General features: G+C 36.5%; 1 long non-coding RNA gene across 1 annotated transcript; it reads right to left on the bottom strand.

Annotated features, from left to right (window-relative positions):
* Positions 1-4,200: 4,200 nt before the first annotated feature.
* Positions 4,201-20,000, bottom strand: LOC119738684. The gene is made up of 3 exons (XR_005272489.1): positions 19,960-20,000; positions 6,622-6,688; positions 4,201-4,234 (listed from the first exon to the last, which is right to left on the bottom strand). It is a non-coding gene; the product is annotated as an uncharacterized LOC119738684 (long non-coding RNA).
* Positions 20,001-20,355: the final 355 nt, after the last annotated feature.

Here is a 20,355-nt window from a genome sequence, read left to right as displayed (position 1 = left end):
AGACAAACAAAAATTAATGTACAAAATTCCATGAGCCGTTTCGCGGATACCGCCATCTTTGAAAGGGGGGGGGGGCATTACAATGAAAAGACATCCCATCATTCTCAGCTACAGTTGCATGACGAGATGTATTTTGATTGTTATTCCCCCCCCTCCCCTGAAAACAATAATTCAAAGATGGCGGTATCCGCGAAATGGCTTATAGAGTTGTCTAAGGGGCGTGGTTAACTCGCAAACGGCGGTAGGTTAATGGGTGGCGCTTTTCATGGCGGCACAATTGCTGACGTTCACACGAAATACCAACAATTCTTTACAAGCCGCTGGCGAAACAAGAAACTTTTTTTTGGGGGGGGGGTGTTAACTGCTGGTGCAAAAAATGGGGGTGGGGTGAGCAATAGATCTAACAGTGCTTGTGACCCAGTCTAACTGAGCTACTGTGGTCACCTGATCAAAAGTGGTGATCTGATTGGCCAATGTGCACTGTTGATTGACATGCAGGAAGGGTCCATTATAACCTTTTCTTTGATTTCTTGCAGGAGTCTACCTATTTCCAGGAAGCGTACTTGTTCAGCTTACATGTACATGTGCCGGCTGGAGACATTATCCAAGGATATGCTGTCAGCAGGGATGCCAAATATGGCATCCAAATAAAAGTCAATACAAAGAAATTCACTTGAAATGATAAAGTGACAAAGGACAGTTCCAACCAGTTGAAAGACCCTCCTCACTTGAATGGAATTTGTGCTTTGTATTGATTGATTTCGTTGAGATTGTTTCTTTACCATCTAACGGGCTCACACTTTCACTAAGGGAATAAATGTGTGCTCCGGAGGTTTTTATCACTCGTTTAATACCGCTTAGAGTCTGGGTGCTGATAATTACCCGAGCCGGAGGCAAGGGTAATTATCAGCACCCAGACTCTAAGCGGTATTAAACGAGTGATAAATACCGACCGAGCACATATTTATTCCCATTCATAAATACCTTATCCGTAAAAAAATTTCAAATAATTCGTTCAAAAAATCCAGATTTTGTTCAACAAGTTCGCTTCATGCTTTTTGAAACATCCCTCTAGCAAAATAATGGAGTGTTCAGCTGGCGAGTAAGATGTAAACAACCCTTTTATGGAGATTGACGCGCGCGTAACATGTTCTGCGCGATGTCACGCAGAATGCACCTGGGGCGTTGCGTTTTGAATTTAGAACTATAAAATTCTGACTCGCTTGTAGTGTTGCGCATGCCTACGTGAGGATTGTGAACGTTCAACCAATGAAACGATAAGAGGCACTGGATTTTTAGGAGTCCACATTTTATTGTGACACTGGAAAAGTGTTTAAGACCAGCTAGCCATGTCTTTATCATCCGTTTAATACCGGCCACGTGACGGGCTCTCGACCAATAGGAATAGCTAAACTGTCTGAGGTATTTATGAATGATGTTTTCAAAGTGAGTTTCTTGAATGCAATCAAGTAATGCTGATTAAGAACAATGAAAGTCTTCAAATAATTTGGAGTCTTTTAATCAAGAAACACTTGTCGTACTTTTACGGGCTTTAAAAACAACAGCCAACTCCACTTTTTTCATTACTGTGGGTACGTTTTTGTTTCAACTGAAATTAATTAAAATCCTGTTGTTTTTTTCATAACGAAGCCAATTGAAAAAAAGAGAGTATTTATCAACAATGGTGGTGCTTTTGGTAATCCTCAGAATGAGGTTTTATGCATACTGTTTTCTAAGCAAGTCAATTGTTACTTTTACATAATTCTCACACATTATAACGTTTAAAATAATGCAATCATTTCATAAAAACCAGTGTATTCTAATTGCTGTGAATAGCATTAGAATATTTCAAACAATTGTTAATCCAAATGCCAAGCTTAAAGTCTATAAGAAAATCAGATTCAATCACTCGAGACTTTTTTCGTGACTTGAAATAAAAATTGATACATGCATTGGATTGATTTAATTGACATTATCTGTGCTGGGCATACAGGGAACATAAGGCAAAGAAAATAACATGTTACAGTAAACGCCCTAAAATTATCCAGGTATGTAGCAAAATATTTTGTTTGTTTGTCTGTATGTCTTTTATACTTTGTTTGCTTTAGGATACAGTTATTGTGTTTAATTAATCTGTTTTAAATACCCAATACTACAAACAAGTTGCATTTGTTTTCGGGAAAGAAAACACGTTATTTTATATGTTGACCAAATGTGGCAATAAAAAAAAATGGCGGTCAGAAACATGGCCTAAAAAATCCAGGTTGGTCGGGATAACACCATAAACACATTTTTTTTTAGTTGTTAACATTTCTGGATACATATGGTGGCACTGCTTTTATATTGCAAATCTTTTGTTTCTACAAAAAATAATGACCCAGCTTGCTTTGAAAAAATATTCCATCAAAATACTTCTCAATACTAGGCCAACAATGGGTCCAAAAAAATCGTTGTCAAAAAACTTAACGCATACTTTTCACCATATCTCAATACTCGTGCATAAAGCTAAATATTTTGTTTTGTAAAAAGTCCAAAAAGAAAATGGCAAATCCATTGTAGTATACAGATCGCCGCATGCGCAATGCAAAACCATTAATAATAATATTTTGTGACATTGTCATTGAACATTATTTCTTTTAATTCATTGGTTATTGTTTCGGCAAAAATGGAAAGCGATTAAAAAAATCAGCAACACAATGCTCGTGTATCTTTATGTGTTGGATTGTGTTTATTCGGGGTAAAGGAGGAAACCACTGAATGAGGTGTAGTGATTGGAATTACTACGCGCCCTACCGTACATTGTGAGATACATCGTATCTCCACGCTGCAGAACCACCACCGCGCTCCCAGACACCTGCTCACGGTGACTTGAATCATCGCTACGGCCAGTGACAACCGCGCCGCCGTTCTTCCGGAGCTGAACCCACAGGGCGCTGCTGGAAGAATATTTGCACACAGAAAACATGAACACGTAGGTGCCCGGCACACCACACGTGAACGTGCCGGTCTCGAGATCGAAGCTGGTACCCGGCAGAAGCGTCTCGGTCGCCTGGAAGGGCAAACGGGTGTCGAGACTCGTAGAGGTATCCGAGTCGCTCGTCCTCACCACGGTGAATGCTACCCGCTGGTTGGAGTCGTCTGGTGTCTCCCCTGGCTCACCCTTTTGACCTTTGACACCAGTTTCCCCCGTTGGCCCTACAACACCTGGGACTCCTCTTGGACCAATTTTTCCGGGCTGGCCTATGCCTTCGTCCCCTTGAGGCCCAGCTGCTCCACGCTCACCCATAGGTCCAATCGATCCAATATCACCCTTTTGACCTGGCTCGCCCTTTGACCCTGGTTGACCTAAGGACCCAGGCAGACCTGGTATGCCGGGAATTGCAGCCGACCCCTGGCAGCACATCGGACACGCCTGAGACGCAGGACCATCACCGTCCGAGGCAACCGGCCCAGTAACGGAAGCTCGGAGGTTGACGGAGTTACCCAGAAGGAGGGCGATTGAAAGAACGGTTGCCAAGAAGATCTTCATTCTGTTCAGAATAAAAATAGTTAAACTGAAACAAATCAGGTGAGAATTTTTTTTAAATAAAATAGTTACAAAAATAGCGACGATCGAGTAGGAAAAAAGGGAAAAATGTTGCAACCGGACGCCACTTTTTTCTTCATTATATCATCTCAATGAATGTCATTCATTGCAAAAATTAAGACATGAATCTGGGACTGAGAAACATTTCCATTTTTGTTAGGAAATGCTTGGAACATTTTCTTGATCCTAAATAAACTTTGTACACAATCGCGGAAGTGGCGTCAGGTTGCCACCTTTTTTTCCGAGAAAAATATTGATGTCGGATAAACTGCCGAAATATAGTCTAAAAACTCATGACAATCCGCCAACGGATTTGAAGAAAAAAAAACATAAGATTGAAGAAATCACTATTCAGAATGTGTTCTTCGTGATAACAGTGGCGTATCAGGGGGCTGGAACTAACATTGATGAAAAGCCTAATTTTTAAAATTGGTTGGCATGGCAACCCATTGAATTGTCTCATAAAAGTCACCAAATTGCATGCGGATAGGGTGAAGCGCACTGTACTGGATCTGTAATATTTTTTTTGGGGGGGGGGCGGAGCAAATTTCTGCCCTTCCCCGGTCCAGATAGAATCACCACACCCACCTCGATGGTTCTTTCTTGAAGATCAGGTCCAAGAAGAGATCACAATGAGTTCAGTGAAGGCTGAAAAACATACGAAGGAACACTGATTACCTTTTATACTTTAGTAATAAATAATATTTTATCATTCAATTTAGATAAACTCGTGAGTTTTTTCTCATTTAATTTTGATAGCACAAATTGTTTTGATGGCACATTGTTGGATTTCTCACGACATTGACTGATGCTTGAAATTAGTCCAATATTTCTATTGAAACGTTTATTCAAATATTGCCTGCATCTACTTATGACGCAGTAGTAAGTCATTCAAATTTCAATGTCACGCCTTGCTCATTCAATATTTTAAAAAATGGGCAAGCGTTTTGAACACCCGGTTGAATTTAGCGAAAGTTCACAATTTTTCAGAGTATTTTCATGCACGAGTAAAAAAGTAGGCATCAAAACGTGACTTGTGCCTTGAATTTCTTGCGCTTTAGATTTCAGTCCCGCTCGAGAATTCAATTTGATGCGTACGTTTATAAAAGTAGCGCATGTTCAATGACATAAGTTGCTTAAGATGTTGCGTTATAGTGTTGCAAATGACATGGCTTTTGAAAAAGTTTGATAAAGGAATTTATAGCTATTTCGAAGAAAATATTGAATGCCTAACAAATTTCAAAACAGAAGTTTGAAAATGTAAGGTGTCAAAGTGATAGAAGAAAATACATTCTGAGCACTCAAAAGACAGATCTGTAAACCGAAGTGAGCAGTTAGTTTATTGTTGTTATCACTCTGTGGAAATAAAAAGAGCGAATTATTAAATTTTCTTTCTTAACGCCAATGCGATTGACGTTTAGCGAATCGCTAATGCCAAATTAAGTTGACCCCTAATTTTACTGCACTTTCGCTGAATATGAATACTTCCTCTATAACAAATACGCCTACTCGGTGAAAACTCCAATAAAAAATTGAATGATTTTTTTAGCACGAAAAATGCTGTCCACACGCCTTTTGTTGTTGTAAATATCCCAAAAAATCGAACGCTCTAACTGCGACCATTTGAAGAGTAAACATTGCGACTTCATGAGTAAGTTGCGAAATTGGATGGGAAAACTATATTATGATTTACTGACGTTATAAACAATCACAAACGAATAACAACGTGATCAACGAACAACAAAGAATTAGAACGGTAATTGCGGACACAATTTAGTAAATCATGAGAACATGATTAAGAATATAACATTACATGTATATACATGCTAACTAATCCGCTTAAACAATAACTAGCAATTGATGCAATCAATACTTATTTTCATTTAGTTATTTTTTTACTTTTGCGAATCTAAGGCCAAAAAAAAAAAAATCGGTCTCTGGTCAGACCAAAGTTCCGGAATTGACGCGGCCACGCGGCTTTTTTTTTTTTTCTTCAAGCTTGGATTGTACAGACAAGGTGGGTACTATTTTGCTTTTTTGGTGTCCTCATGTACATTGGTGTCCTCCATAATTTGCCTTGGTGCTTTCGATCATTTGCCTTGGTGCAATTTCCCATTCCTTGGTGCTCTTTGGTTAAAAACACATTGAGGAGGTGCGGAAATAGAGGGCGCTGTTGGAGCTACCGCGGAACATTTTGGAAAAAAAAAGATCGACGCGCATGATTAAAATCGACGCGCGCGCTGACCAGAGACCGACTTATTATTTTTTTGGGGCCTAATTGTGAATAGATAAAACAAAATGACAATTAAACTTAGCGTGTTTCGCCATTAGTTCGAGGCACCCTGGAGAATTTGACGAGGAATCTGATTGTCTGAGAATGAAATCTCAATTGATGGTGTTGCTATACAAAAAATGGCATGTCTAGCAACGGTTTGAGTGTCTGTATTATCAACATTGCTTTAGTTTAAAGATGCAGTTCCCGTACTACCTTCGAGTTTCACCTCCACAATTTGATTTCAATTGCTATTTTTCTGAAAATATATAATATATTTACTTTTGAATTAGTAATGGAACGGAAAAAAATCCGACAAAGTTTAGTTACTGAATTATTGCTTCACAAACTTTAAATTATTGGCTGTCAGACAATAATTCGCTTCTCGCAGGGCGGGTTCAATTGTGCGCAAAAAATGAAAATTCCTTTGGCATGCAGACGCCCAAAATCGGATCAAAGTAGTTGTTTTTACCTTAATAAACAAAACACATATACACATCGACAATTCGTAAGAGAAACAAATCTATTTTGAATAGCAAGGGGTATGCATCCCTTACTTTGAATAAAGGAAATTGAATTTGAATGCACATTGGACAAATTCGATCGGAAAACCTATATTAATGATAAATTTCCTTCAAGGACGTTCTCTGTTACAGTTTTGACAACAATGTTTATCGATGCACACAAAAAGATAAAGTCTGCCATTAAATAAACGCTCAATTCTGACAGTTGTGTGAGGATATGTCAAATAACAGATACTCACCTGAATCAGTGTAACGTTCTTGAATTCTCTCACGAAAGGAATCCTCAGCACTCGAGCAGATTGCTGGCTGCAAATAATATCAACAAAAACGAGTCATTGAAAGTCAGATGGGAGATAACTTGGGGTGGTGGGGGAGGCATAGCTGAATTGTATCAGTAAAACGCCGCAAAAAATCTCTGTCGGGTGAAATGTGATTTGGATTGATTATTTATTCCGGTAGGAATTCGTTCATCAACGGCCCTGACTAGACTCACGCACGGGCGGTTTTTTTTTGGAGAAACATCTAAACAAAAACAAGTTAAAATTAGTTAAGATCATTTGCAAATGTACAGAAAGTGTACTTCACAATAGAACTGGTTTCAAACAACCTGTAAAATTATTCCACCTGATTAAACGTAAAATAAAATAAGTAAAATGAAGGCTTTGCTGTTTTCAAAATAGTGTGCCGGCGGGCACACTCTTTTGCGTGTGTAAGAAACGGCATCCACTTACGATAAAGCAAAAGTTGTGCATACGCATACATTGAGGAAAAAGTTTGATAAAGGAATTTACAGCTATTTCAAAGAAAATTTTGAATGCCTAACAAATTTCAAAACAGAAGTTTAAAAATGTAAAGTGTCAAAGTGATAGAAGAAAATACATTCTGAGCACTCAAAAGACAGATTTGTTTATGTAAACCAAAGTGAGCAGTTTGTTTATTGTTGTAATCACTCTGTGGAAATAAAAAAAAGAGCGAATTATTAAATTTTCTTTCTTATCGCCAATGCGATTGACGTTTAGCGAATCGCTAATGCCAAATTAAGTTGACTCTTAAATGAGAAGATATAGAGGATATTTTTTAGAAGGGATGATTGAGGAGACTTACCATCATGGCCAGGAGGATATTGTTTTAGAAGGAATAATTGAGAAGACAAACCATCATGACTAGGAGGATATTTTTAGAAGGGATTATTAAATGAAAACCATCATGGCATGGAGGATATTTTGAAGGGATAATTGAGGAGACGACTCATCACGGCTTGAAGGATATTTTTAAGAAGGGATAATTAAGGAGACTAACCATCACGGCGAGGAGGATATTGTTTTAGAAGGGATAATTGAGAAGACAAACCATCATTGCTAGGTTGTTTTTTTAGAGGGGATTATAAAAATAAAAACCATCATGGCATGGAGGATATGTTTTAGGGTAGATAATTGAGGAAACTAATCATTTTGACTTGAAGGATATTTTTTTTCTAAAGAGATTATTTAACACACAATCCATCACGGCTTGGAAAATATTTTTTTGAGAGGGGATAATTGAGGAGACTAATCATCACGGCTAGGAGGATATTTTTTCAGAAGGGATTATTGAAATAAAAACTATCATGGTTAGAGGATATTTTTTAGACGAGATTATTGTACAGACAATCCATCATGGATTGGAAGATATTTTTAACATGTGATCATTGTGGAGAATAAACATCATGACAAGGAGGATATTTTTTAGAAGTGATAATTGAGGAGACTAAACCATCATGGCCAAGAGGATATTTTAAGAAGGGCTAAATGAGGAGACTAACCATCATGGCTAGAAGGATTTTTTTAGAAGGGCTATAAATGAGAAGAATAAGCATCATGGCCAGGAGGATATTTTTTAGAAGGGCTAAAGGAGGAGACTAACCATCATTGCTAGGAGGATATCTTTTAGAAGTGATAATTGAGGAGACTAACCATTATGGCCAGGAAGATATTTTTTAAAAGGGCTATAAATGAGGAGAGTAAGCATCATGGCTAGGAGGATATTTTTTAGAAGGGCTATAAATGAGGAAAGTAAGCATCATGGCCAGGAGGATATTTTTTAGAAGTTATAATTGAGTGGCTAACCATCATGGCCAGGAGGATATTTTTTAGAAGGGCTAAATGAGGAGACTAACCATCATTGCTAGGAGGATATCTTTTAGAAGTTATAATTGAGGAGACTTACCATCATGGCCAGAGGAGGATATTTTTTAGAATAGTAATAGAGGAGACTAGCCATCATGGCCAGGAGGATATTTTTTAGAAGGGCTAAAGGAGGAGACTAACCATCATTGCTAGGAGGATTTCTTTTAGAAGTGATAATCGAGGAGACTAACCATCATGGCCATGAGGATATTTTTAGAAGGGCTAAATGAGAAGACTAACCATCATTGCTAGGAGGATATCTTTTAGAAGTGATAATTGAGGAGACTTACCATCATGGCCAGGAGGATATTTATAGAAGGGCTAAATGATGAGACAAACATCATTGCTAGGAGGATATTTTTTTAGAAGTGATAATTGAGGAGACTAACCATAACGGCTTGGAAGATATTTTTTTGAGAAGGGATAATTGAGGAGACTAATCATCACGGCTAGGAGGATATTTTTTCAGAAGGGATTATTGAAATAAAAACTATCATGGTAAGAGGATATTTTTAGACGAGATTATTGTACAGACAAACCATCAAGTCTTGGAAGATAATTTTAAGATGTGATAATTGAAGAGACTAACCATCATGGCTAGGAGGATATTTTGAGAAGTGATAATAGAGGAGACTAACCATCATTGCTTGGAGGATATTTTTTTAGAAGGGATAATTGAGGAGGCTAACCATCATGGCGAGGAGGATTTTTTTTAGAAGAGATAATTGAGGAGACTTATCATCACGGCTGAGGGGAAATTATTTTAGCAGGAATTATTAAAATGACAACCATCATGGATTGGAAGAAATATTTTAGAAGGGATAATTTTGGAGACTAATCATCACGGCTAGGAGGATATTTTTGAAGGGATAATTGAGGAGATCAACCATCATTGCTTGGAGGATATTTTTTTAGAAGAAATAATTGAGGAAACTTATCATCACGGCTAAGAGGCTAATTTCTTTTTTAGAAAGGATAATTGAGGAGACGAACAATCATGGCTAGGAGGATATTTAAGAAGAGATAATTGAGGAGACTAATCATCACGGCTAGGAGGATATTTTTTCAGAAGGGATTATTGAAATAAAAACTATCATGGTTAGAGGATATTTTTTAGACGAGATTATTGTACAGACAATCCATCATGGATTGGAAGATATTTTTAACATGTGATCATTGTGGAGAATAAACATCATGACAAGGAGGATATTTTTTAGAAGTGATAATTGAGGAGACTAAACCATCATGGCCAAGAGGATATTTTAAGAAGGGCTAAATGAGGAGACTAACCATCATGGCTAGAAGGATTTTTTTAGAAGGGCTATAAATGAGAAGAATAAGCATCATGGCCAGGAGGATATTTTTTAGAAGGGCTAAAGGAGGAGACTAACCATCATTGCTAGGAGGATATCTTTTAGAAGTGATAATTGAGGAGACTAACCATTATGGCCAGGAAGATATTTTTTAAAAGGGCTATAAATGAGGAGAGTAAGCATCATGGCTAGGAGGATATTTTTTAGAAGGGCTATAAATGAGGAAAGTAAGCATCATGGCCAGGAGGATATTTTTTAGAAGTTATAATTGAGTGGCTAACCATCATGGCCAGGAGGATATTTTTTAGAAGGGCTAAATGAGGAGACTAACCATCATTGCTAGGAGGATATCTTTTAGAAGTTATAATTGAGGAGACTTACCATCATGGCCAGAGGAGGATATTTTTTAGAATAGTAATAGAGGAGACTAGCCATCATGGCCAGGAGGATATTTTTTAGAAGGGCTAAAGGAGGAGACTAACCATCATTGCTAGGAGGATTTCTTTTAGAAGTGATAATCGAGGAGACTAACCATCATGGCCATGAGGATATTTTTAGAAGGGCTAAATGAGAAGACTAACCATCATTGCTAGGAGGATATCTTTTAGAAGTGATAATTGAGGAGACTTACCATCATGGCCAGGAGGATATTTATAGAAGGGCTAAATGATGAGACAAACATCATTGCTAGGAGGATATTTTTTAGAAGTGATAATTGAGGAGACTAACCATAACGGCTTGGAAGATATTTTTTTGAGAAGGGATAATTGAGGAGACTAATCATCACGGCTAGGAGGATATTTTTTCAGAAGGGATTATTGAAATAAAAACTATCATGGTAAGAGGATATTTTTAGACGAGATTATTGTACAGACAAACCATCAAGTCTTGGAAGATAATTTTAAGATGTGATCATTGAAGAGACTAACCATCATGGCTAGGAGGATATTTTGAGAAGTGATAATAGAGGAGACTAACCATCATTGCTTGGAGGATATTTTTTTAGAAGGGATAATTGAGGAGGCTAACCATCATGGCGAGGAGGATTTTTTTTAGAAGAGATAATTGAGGAGACTTATCATCACGGCTGAGGGGAAATTATTTTAGCAGGAATTATTAAAATGACAACCATCATGGATTGGAAGAAATATTTTAGAAGGGATAATTTTGGAGACTAATCATCACGGCTAGGAGGATATTTTTGAAGGGATAATTGAGGAGATCAACCATCATTGCTTGGAGGATATTTTTTTAGAAGAAATAATTGAGGAAACTTATCATCACGGCTAAGAGGCTAATTTCTTTTTTAGAAAGGATAATTGAGGAGACGAACAATCATGGCTAGGAGGATATTTAAGAAGAGATAATTGAGGAGACTTATCATCACAGTTAGGAGCATATTTTTAGAAGGGATTATTGAATGAAAACCATCATGGCTCGGAGCATATTTTTTTGAATGGATTATTGAGGAGACTTATCATCACGGCTGAGGGGAAATTATTTTAGCAGGAATTATTAAAATGACAACCATCATGGATTGGAAGAAATATTTTAGAAGGGATAATTTTGGAGACTAATCATCACGGCTAGGAGGATATTTTTGAAGGGATAATTGAGGAGATCAACCATCATTGCTTGGAGGATATTTTTTTAGAAGAAATAATTGAGGAAACTTATCATCACGGCTAGGAGGCTAATTTCTTTTTTTTAGAAAGGATAATTGAGGAGACGAACAATCATGGCTAGGAGGATATTTAAGAAGAGATAATTGAGGAGACTTATCATCACAGTTAGGAGCATATTTTTAGAAGGGATTATTAAATGAAAACCATCATGGCTCGGAGCATATTTTTTTGAATGGATTATTGAGGAGACTAATCATCTTGACTTGGAGGATATTTTTTAGACGAGATTAGTAAACACAATCCATCACGGCTTGGAAGATATTTTTTAAGAAGGGATAATTGAGGAGACTTATCATCACGGCTGAGGGGAAATTATTTTAGCAGGAATTATTAAAATGACAACCATCATGGATTGGAAGAAATATTTTAGAAGGGATAATTTTGGAGACTAATCATCACGGCTAGGAGGATATTTTTGAAGGGATAATTGAGGAGATCAACCATCATTGCTTGGAGGATATTTTTTTAGAAGAAATAATTGAGGAAACTTATCATCACGGCTAGGAGGCTAATTTCTTTTTTTTAGAAAGGATAATTGAGGAGACGAACAATCATGGCTAGGAGGATATTTACGAAGAGATAATTGAGGAGACTTATCATCACAGTTAGGAGCATATTTTTAGAAGGGATTATTGAATGAAAACCATCATGGCTCGGAGCATATTTTTTTGAATGGATTATTGAGGAGACTAATCATCTTGACTTGGAGGATATTTTTTAGACGAGATTAGTAAACACAATCCATCACGGCTTGGAAGATATTTTTTAAGAAGGGATAATTGAGGAGACTAATCATCACGGCTAGGAGGATATTTTTTCAGAAGGGATTATTGAAATAAAAACTATCATGGTTAGAGGATATTTTTAGACGAGATTATTGTACAGACAAACCATCAAGTCTTGGAAGATAATTTTAAGATGTGATCATTGAAGAGACTAACCATCATGGCTAGGAGGATATTTTGAGAAGTGATAATAGAGGAGACTAACCATCATTGCTTGGAGGATATTTTTTTAGAAGGGATAATTGAGGAGGCTAACCATCATGGCGAGGAGGATTTTTTTTAGAAGAGATAATTGAGGAGACTTATCATCACGGCTGAGGGGAAATTATTTTAGCAGGAATTATTAAAATGACAACCATCATGGATTGGAAGAAATATTTTAGAAGGGATAATTTTGGAGACTAATCATCACGGCTAGGAGGATATTTTTGAAGGGATAATTGAGGAGATCAACCATCATTGCTTGGAGGATATTTTTTTAGAAGAAATAATTGAGGAAACTTATCATCACGGCTAAGAGGCTAATTTCTTTTTTAGAAAGGATAATTGAGGAGACGAACAATCATGGCTAGGAGGATATTTAAGAAGAGATAATTGAGGAGACTTATCATCACAGTTAGGAGCATATTTTTAGAAGGGATTATTGAATGAAAACCATCATGGCTCGGAGCATATTTTTTTGAATGGATTATTGAGGAGACTTATCATCACGGCTGAGGGGAAATTATTTTAGCAGGAATTATTAAAATGACAACCATCATGGATTGGAAGAAATATTTTAGAAGGGATAATTTTGGAGACTAATCATCACGGCTAGGAGGATATTTTTGAAGGGATAATTGAGGAGATCAACCATCATTGCTTGGAGGATATTTTTTTAGAAGAAATAATTGAGGAAACTTATCATCACGGCTAGGAGGCTAATTTCTTTTTTTTAGAAAGGATAACTCAGGAGACGAACAATCATGGCTAGGAGAATATTTAAGAAGAGATAATTGAGGAGACTTATCATCACAGTTAGGAGCATATTTTTAGAAGGGATTATTAAATGAAAACCATCATGGCTCGGAGCATATTTTTTTGAATGGATTATTGAGGAGACTAATCATCTTGACTTGGAGGATATTTTTTAGACGAGATTAGTAAACACAATCCATCACGGCTTGGAAGATATTTTTTAAGAAGGGATAATTGAGGAGACTTATCATCACGGCTGAGGGGAAATTATTTTAGCAGGAATTATTAAAATGACAACCATCATGGATTGGAAGAAATATTTTAGAAGGGATAATTTTGGAGACTAATCATCACGGCTAGGAGGATATTTTTGAAGGGATAATTGAGGAGATCAACCATCATTGCTTGGAGGATATTTTTTTAGAAGAAATAATTGAGGAAACTTATCATCACGGCTAGGAGGCTAATTTCTTTTTTTTAGAAAGGATAATTGAGGAGACGAACAATCATGGCTAGGAGGATATTTAAGAAGAGATAATTGAGGAGACTTATCATCACAGTTAGGAGCATATTTTTAGAAGGGATTATTAAATGAAAACCATCATTGCTCGGAGCATATTTTTTTGAATGGATTATTGAGGAGACTAATCATCTTGACTTGGAGGATATTTTTTAGACGAGATTAGTAAACACAATCCATCACGGCTTGGAAGATATTTTTTAAGAAGGGATAATTGAGGAGACTAATCATCACGGCTAGGAGGATATTTTTTCAGAAGGGATTATTGAAATAAAAACTATCATGGTTAGAGGATATTTTTAGACGAGATTATTGTACAGACAAACCATCAAGTCTTGGAAGATAATTTTAAGATGTGATCATTGAAGAGACTAACCATCATGGCTAGGAGGATATTTTGAGAAGTGATAATAGAGGAGACTAACCATCATTGCTTGGAGGATATTTTTTTAGAAGGGATAATTGAGGAGGCTAACCATCATGGCGAGGAGGATTTTTTTTAGAAGAGATAATTGAGGAGACTTATCATCACGGCTGAGGGGAAATTATTTTAGCAGGAATTATTAAAATGACAACCATCATGGATTGGAAGAAATATTTTAGAAGGGATAATTTTGGAGACTAATCATCACGGCTAGGAGGATATTTTTGAAGGGATAATTGAGGAGATCAACCATCATTGCTTGGAGGATATTTTTTTAGAAGAAATAATTGAGGAAACTTATCATCACGGCTAAGAGGCTAATTTCTTTTTTAGAAAGGATAATTGAGGAGACGAACAATCATGGCTAGGAGGATATTTAAGAAGAGATAATTGAGGAGACTTATCATCACAGTTAGGAGCATATTTTTAGAAGGGATTATTGAATGAAAACCATCATGGCTCGGAGCATATTTTTTTGAATGGATTATTGAGGAGACTTATCATCACGGCTGAGGGGAAATTATTTTAGCAGGAATTATTAAAATGACAACCATCATGGATTGGAAGAAATATTTTAGAAGGGATAATTTTGGAGACTAATCATCACGGCTAGGAGGATATTTTTGAAGGGATAATTGAGGAGATCAACCATCATTGCTTGGAGGATATTTTTTTAGAAGAAATAATTGAGGAAACTTATCATCACGGCTAGGAGGCTAATTTCTTTTTTTTAGAAAGGATAATTGAGGAGACGAACAATCATGGCTAGGAGGATATTTAAGAAGAGATAATTGAGGAGACTTATCATCACAGTTAGGAGCATATTTTTAGAAGGGATTATTAAATGAAAACCATCATGGCTTGGAGCATATTTTTTTGAATGGATTATTGAGGAGACTAATCATCTTGACTTGGAGGATATTTTTTAGACGAGATTAGTAAACACAATCCATCACGGCTTGGAAGATATTTTTTAAGAAGGGATAATTGAGGAGACTAATCATCACGGCTAGGAGGATATTTTTTCAGAAGGGATTATTGAAATAAAAACTATCATGGTTAGAGGATATTTTTAGACGAGATTATTGTACAGACAAACCATCAAGTCTTGGAAGATAATTTTAAGATGTGATCATTGAAGAGACTAACCATCATGGCTAGGAGGATATTTTGAGAAGTGATAATAGAGGAGACTAACCATCATTGCTTGGAGGATATTTTTTTAGAAGGGATAATTGAGGAGGCTAACCATCATGGCGAGGAGGATTTTTTTTAGAAGAGATAATTGAGGAGACTTATCATCACGGCTGAGGGGAAATTATTTTAGCAGGAATTATTAAAATGACAACCATCATGGATTGGAAGAAATATTTAAGAAGGGATAATTTTGGAGACTAATCATCACGGCTAGGAGGATATTTTTGAAGGGATAATTGAGGAGATCAACCATCATTGCTTGGAGGATATTTTTTTAGAAGAAATAATTGAGGAAACTTATCATCACGGCTAAGAGGCTAATTTCTTTTTTAGAAAGGATAATTGAGGAGACGAACAATCATGGCTAGGAGGATATTTAAGAAGAGATAATTGAGGAGACTTATCATCACAGTTAGGAGCATATTTTTAGAAGGGATTATTGAATGAAAACCATCATGGCTCGGAGCATATTTTTTTGAATGGATTATTGAGGAGACTTATCATCACGGCTGAGGGGAAATTATTTTAGCAGGAATTATTAAAATGACAACCATCATGGATTGGAAGAAATATTTTAGAAGGGATAATTTTGGAGACTAATCATCACGGCTAGGAGGATATTTTTGAAGGGATAATTGAGGAGATCAACCATCATTGCTTGGAGGATATTTTTTTAGAAGAAATAATTGAGGAAACTTATCATCACGGCTAGGAGGCTAATTTCTTTTTTTTAGAAAGGATAATTGAGGAGACGAACAATCATGGCTAGGAGAATATTTAAGAAGAGATAATTGAGGAGACTTATCATCACAGTTAGGAGCATATGTTTAGAAGGGATTATTAAATGAAAACCATCATGGCTCGGAGCATATTTTTTTGAATGGATTATTGAGGAGACTAATCATCTTGACTTGGAGGATATTTTTTAGACGAGATTAGTAAACACAATCCATCACGGCTTGGAAGATATTTTTTAAGAAGGGATAATTGAGGAGACTAATCATCACGGCTAGGAGGATATTTTTTCAGAAGGGATTATTGAAATAAAAACTATCATGGTTAGAGGATATTTTTAGACGAGATTATTGTACAGACAAACCATCAAGTCTTGGAAGATAATTTTAAGATGTGATCATTGAAGAGACTAACCATCATGGCTAGGAGGATATTTTGAGAAGTGATAATAGAGGAGACTAACCATCATTGCTTGGAGGATATTTTTTTAGAAGGGATAATTGAGGAGGCTAACCATCATGGCGAGGAGGATTTATTTTAGAAGAGATAATTGAGGAGACTTATCATCACGGCTGAGGGGAAATTATTTTAGCAGGAATTATTAAAATGACAACCATCATGGATTGGAAGAAATATTTTAGAAGGGATAATTTTGGAGACTAATCATCACGGCTAGGAGGATATTTTTGAAGGGATAATTGAGGAGATCAACCATCATTGCTTGGAGGATATTTTTTTAGAAGAAATAATTGAGGAAACTTATCATCACGGCTAAGAGGCTAATTTCTTTTTTAGAAAGGATAATTGAGGAGACGAACAATCATGGCTAGGAGGATATTTAAGAAGAGATAATTGAGGAGACTTATCATCACAGTTAGGAGCATATTTTTAGAAGGGATTATTGAATGAAAACCATCATGGCTCGGAGCATATTTTTTTGAATGGATTATTGAGGAGACTTATCATCACGGCTGAGGGGAAATTATTTTAGCAGGAATTATTGAAATGACAACCATCATGGATTGGAAGAAATATTTAAGAAGGGATAATTTTGGAGACTAATCATCACGGCTAGGGGGATATTTTTGAAGGGATAATTGAGGAGATCAACCATCATTGCTTGGAGGATATATTTTTAGAAGAAATAATTGAGGAAACTTATCATCACGGCTAGGAGGCAATTTTTTTTTTTAGAAAGGATAATTGAGGAGACGAACAATCATGGCTAGGAGGATATTTAAGAAGAGATAATTGAGGAGACTTATCATCACAGTTAGGAGCATATTTTTAGAAGGGATTATTGAATGAAAACCATCATGGCTCGGAGCATATTTTTTTGAATGGATTATTGAGGAGACTAATCATCTTGACTTGGAGGATATTTTTTAGACGAGATTAGTAAACACAATCCATCACTGCTTGGAAGATATTTTTTAAGAAGGGATAATTGAGGAGACTAACCATCACAGCTAGGAGGATATTTTTAAGAAGGGCTTATTGAAAAAAAAAACCATCATGGCTTGGAGGATATTTTTTCAGACGAGATTATTGAACAGACAAACCATCACGGCTAGGAAGATAATTTTTAGGAATGATCATTGAGGAGCCTAACCATCATGGCTAGGAGGGTATTTTTTTAGAAGGGTAATTGAGGAGACTAACTATAATGGCTAGGAGGATATGTTTTAGAAGAGATTATTGAGCACACAATCCATAACGGTTTGGAAGATATTTTTTTGAGAATGGATAATTGATGAGACTTATCATCACGGCTAGGAGGATATTTTTTAGAAGGGATGATTGAGGAGACTGTATACCCATCATGGCCATGAGGATATTGTTTTAGAAGGGATAATTGAGGAGACTAACCATCATGGCTCGGAGGATTTTTTTTTTTAGAAGAGATGATTGAGGAAATTTATCATCTTGACTTGGAGGATATTTTTAGAAGAGATTATTGAACACACAATCCATCACGGCTTGGAAGATATTTTTTTGAGAGGGATAATTGAGGAGACTAACCATCACAGCTAGGAGGATATTTTTTAGAAGGGCTTATTGAAATAAAAACCATCATGGCTTGGAGGATATTTTTCAGACGAGATTATTGAACAGCCAAACCATCAAGGCTTGGAATATATTTTTTAGGATTGATCATTGAGGAGACTAATCATCACGGCTAGGAGGATATTTTTTAGAAGGGATTATTGAAATAAAAACATCACGGCTTGGAAGATATTTTTTAGATGTGATTATTGAGGAGACTAACCATCATTGCTAGGAGGATATTTTTTGTAAAGGGATAATTGAGGAGGCTAATCACCACGGCTAGGAGGTTTTTTTTAAGGGATAGGCCTAACTGAGGTGACTTATCATCACGGCTAGGAGGATATTTTTTAGAAGGGATAATTGAACAGACAAACCATCACGGCTTGGAAGATATTTTTTTAGATGTGATCATTGAGGAAACTATCCGGTTCGTAAGTGTGACGTCATCTCAACTTTCTGTACATGGTGTAGCATGGCACCAATGGAACCGGAAGTTAACGCAACTTGAGTGTTTATCCAATGGGCGCTCGTAATCAGTGGTGCGTGCGCGTGTATGACGAAGTCACTTACGAACCGGATAACCATCATGACTAGGAAGATATTTTTAGAAGTGATCATTGAGGAGATTAACCACCATTGCTAGCAGGATTTTTTTTAAAGGGATCATTGAGGTGACTTATCATCACGGTTAGGAGGAGATTTTTAGAAGGGATTATTGAAATGAAAACCATCATGGCTTGGAGGATATTTTTAGAAGAGATAATTGAAGCGACAAACCATCATGGCTTGGAGGATATTTTCTAGAACAGATAATTGCGGAGACTCACACTCATGACAAGGAGGTATTTTTTAGAAGGGATTAATGAAATGAAAACCATCATGGCTTGGAGGATATTTATTCAGAAGGGATAATTGAGGAGACTAACCATCACGGCTTGGATGATATTTTTTAGTTTAGAAGGGATAACTGAGGAAACTAACCAGCTGAATGGGAGGATATTTTGTTTTAGAAGAGATTATTGAACACACAAACCATCACGTCTTACCAGCTATTTTTTTAGAATGGATAAAATTGAGGAGAGTTATCATCACGGCTAGGAGGATATTGTTTTAGAAGGGATAATTATTAAGGAGACTAACCATCATGGCTAGGAGGATTTTTTCTAAAGGGAGAATTATTGTTGAGACTAATCATCACCGCTAGGAGGAATATTTTGAAGGGATTATTGAAATAAAAACCATCATGGCTTGGAGGATATTTGTTAAGAAGGGATAATTGAGGAAACTAACTATCATGAATGGGAGGATTTGTTTTAGAAGAGATTATTTAACGCACAAACCATCACGGCTTGGAAGCTATTTTTTAGAATGGATAATAATTTAGGAGAGTAATCATCATGGCTTGGAGGATATTTTTTAGACGAGATTATTGAACAGACAAAGCATGACGGCTTGGAAGATATTTTTTAGATGTGATCATTGAGGAGACTAACCATCATTGCTAGGAGGATTTTTTAGAAGGGATAATTGAGGAGACTATGGCTTGGAGGATATTTTTTAAGAAGGGAAATTGAGAAGCCTAACCATCATGGCCAGGATGATATTTTTCGTAGAGGTAATTGAATGACGTTTTCTGGTTTCTAATTTTGACCAAAAAGATTCAATGCATAGAAAAAAGGAACGGTCTCCTACCAAATCACTGCTCTATTCTGATGCTTGAATGAAGAAAATGTCAACAGACACTCACCTAAGCACAGTTCTTGAATTCTCTCGCAGAAGCACTCTTCAACACTTGAGCGGATTGCTGGCTGAAAAAAATACCAACAACAATATGAGTCATTAAAAATCCTCTAGGAGATAACTTGGAGTTTGGTGGGGAGGCATGGCTGAATTCCACAAGTACAATACGGCCAAAAAATGTCTGTTCAGTAAAAATGTAATTTGGGTTGACTATTTATCTCAAATTCGTTCTCCAAAAATCAAATCTATCCATGAATTCTACATAATGCATCCAGCTATTGAACTTGTATAAAACTGTGTGCATCATCATGATCCAGTGCGTTTGTATTTGCGCCCTCTAGTCTATTCTGACCAGTGACACTTTTATCCTGCAATGCTTAAAAGTAACTTGATGAAACAGGAA

This window comes from Patiria miniata, unplaced genomic scaffold (genome assembly GCF_015706575.1).
Source record: "Patiria miniata isolate m_02_andy unplaced genomic scaffold, ASM1570657v1 HiC_scaffold_10, whole genome shotgun sequence".
Classification (NCBI taxonomy): domain Eukaryota; kingdom Metazoa; phylum Echinodermata; class Asteroidea; order Valvatida; family Asterinidae; genus Patiria; species Patiria miniata.
This window is presented reverse-complemented; position numbering and strand designations above follow the sequence as displayed.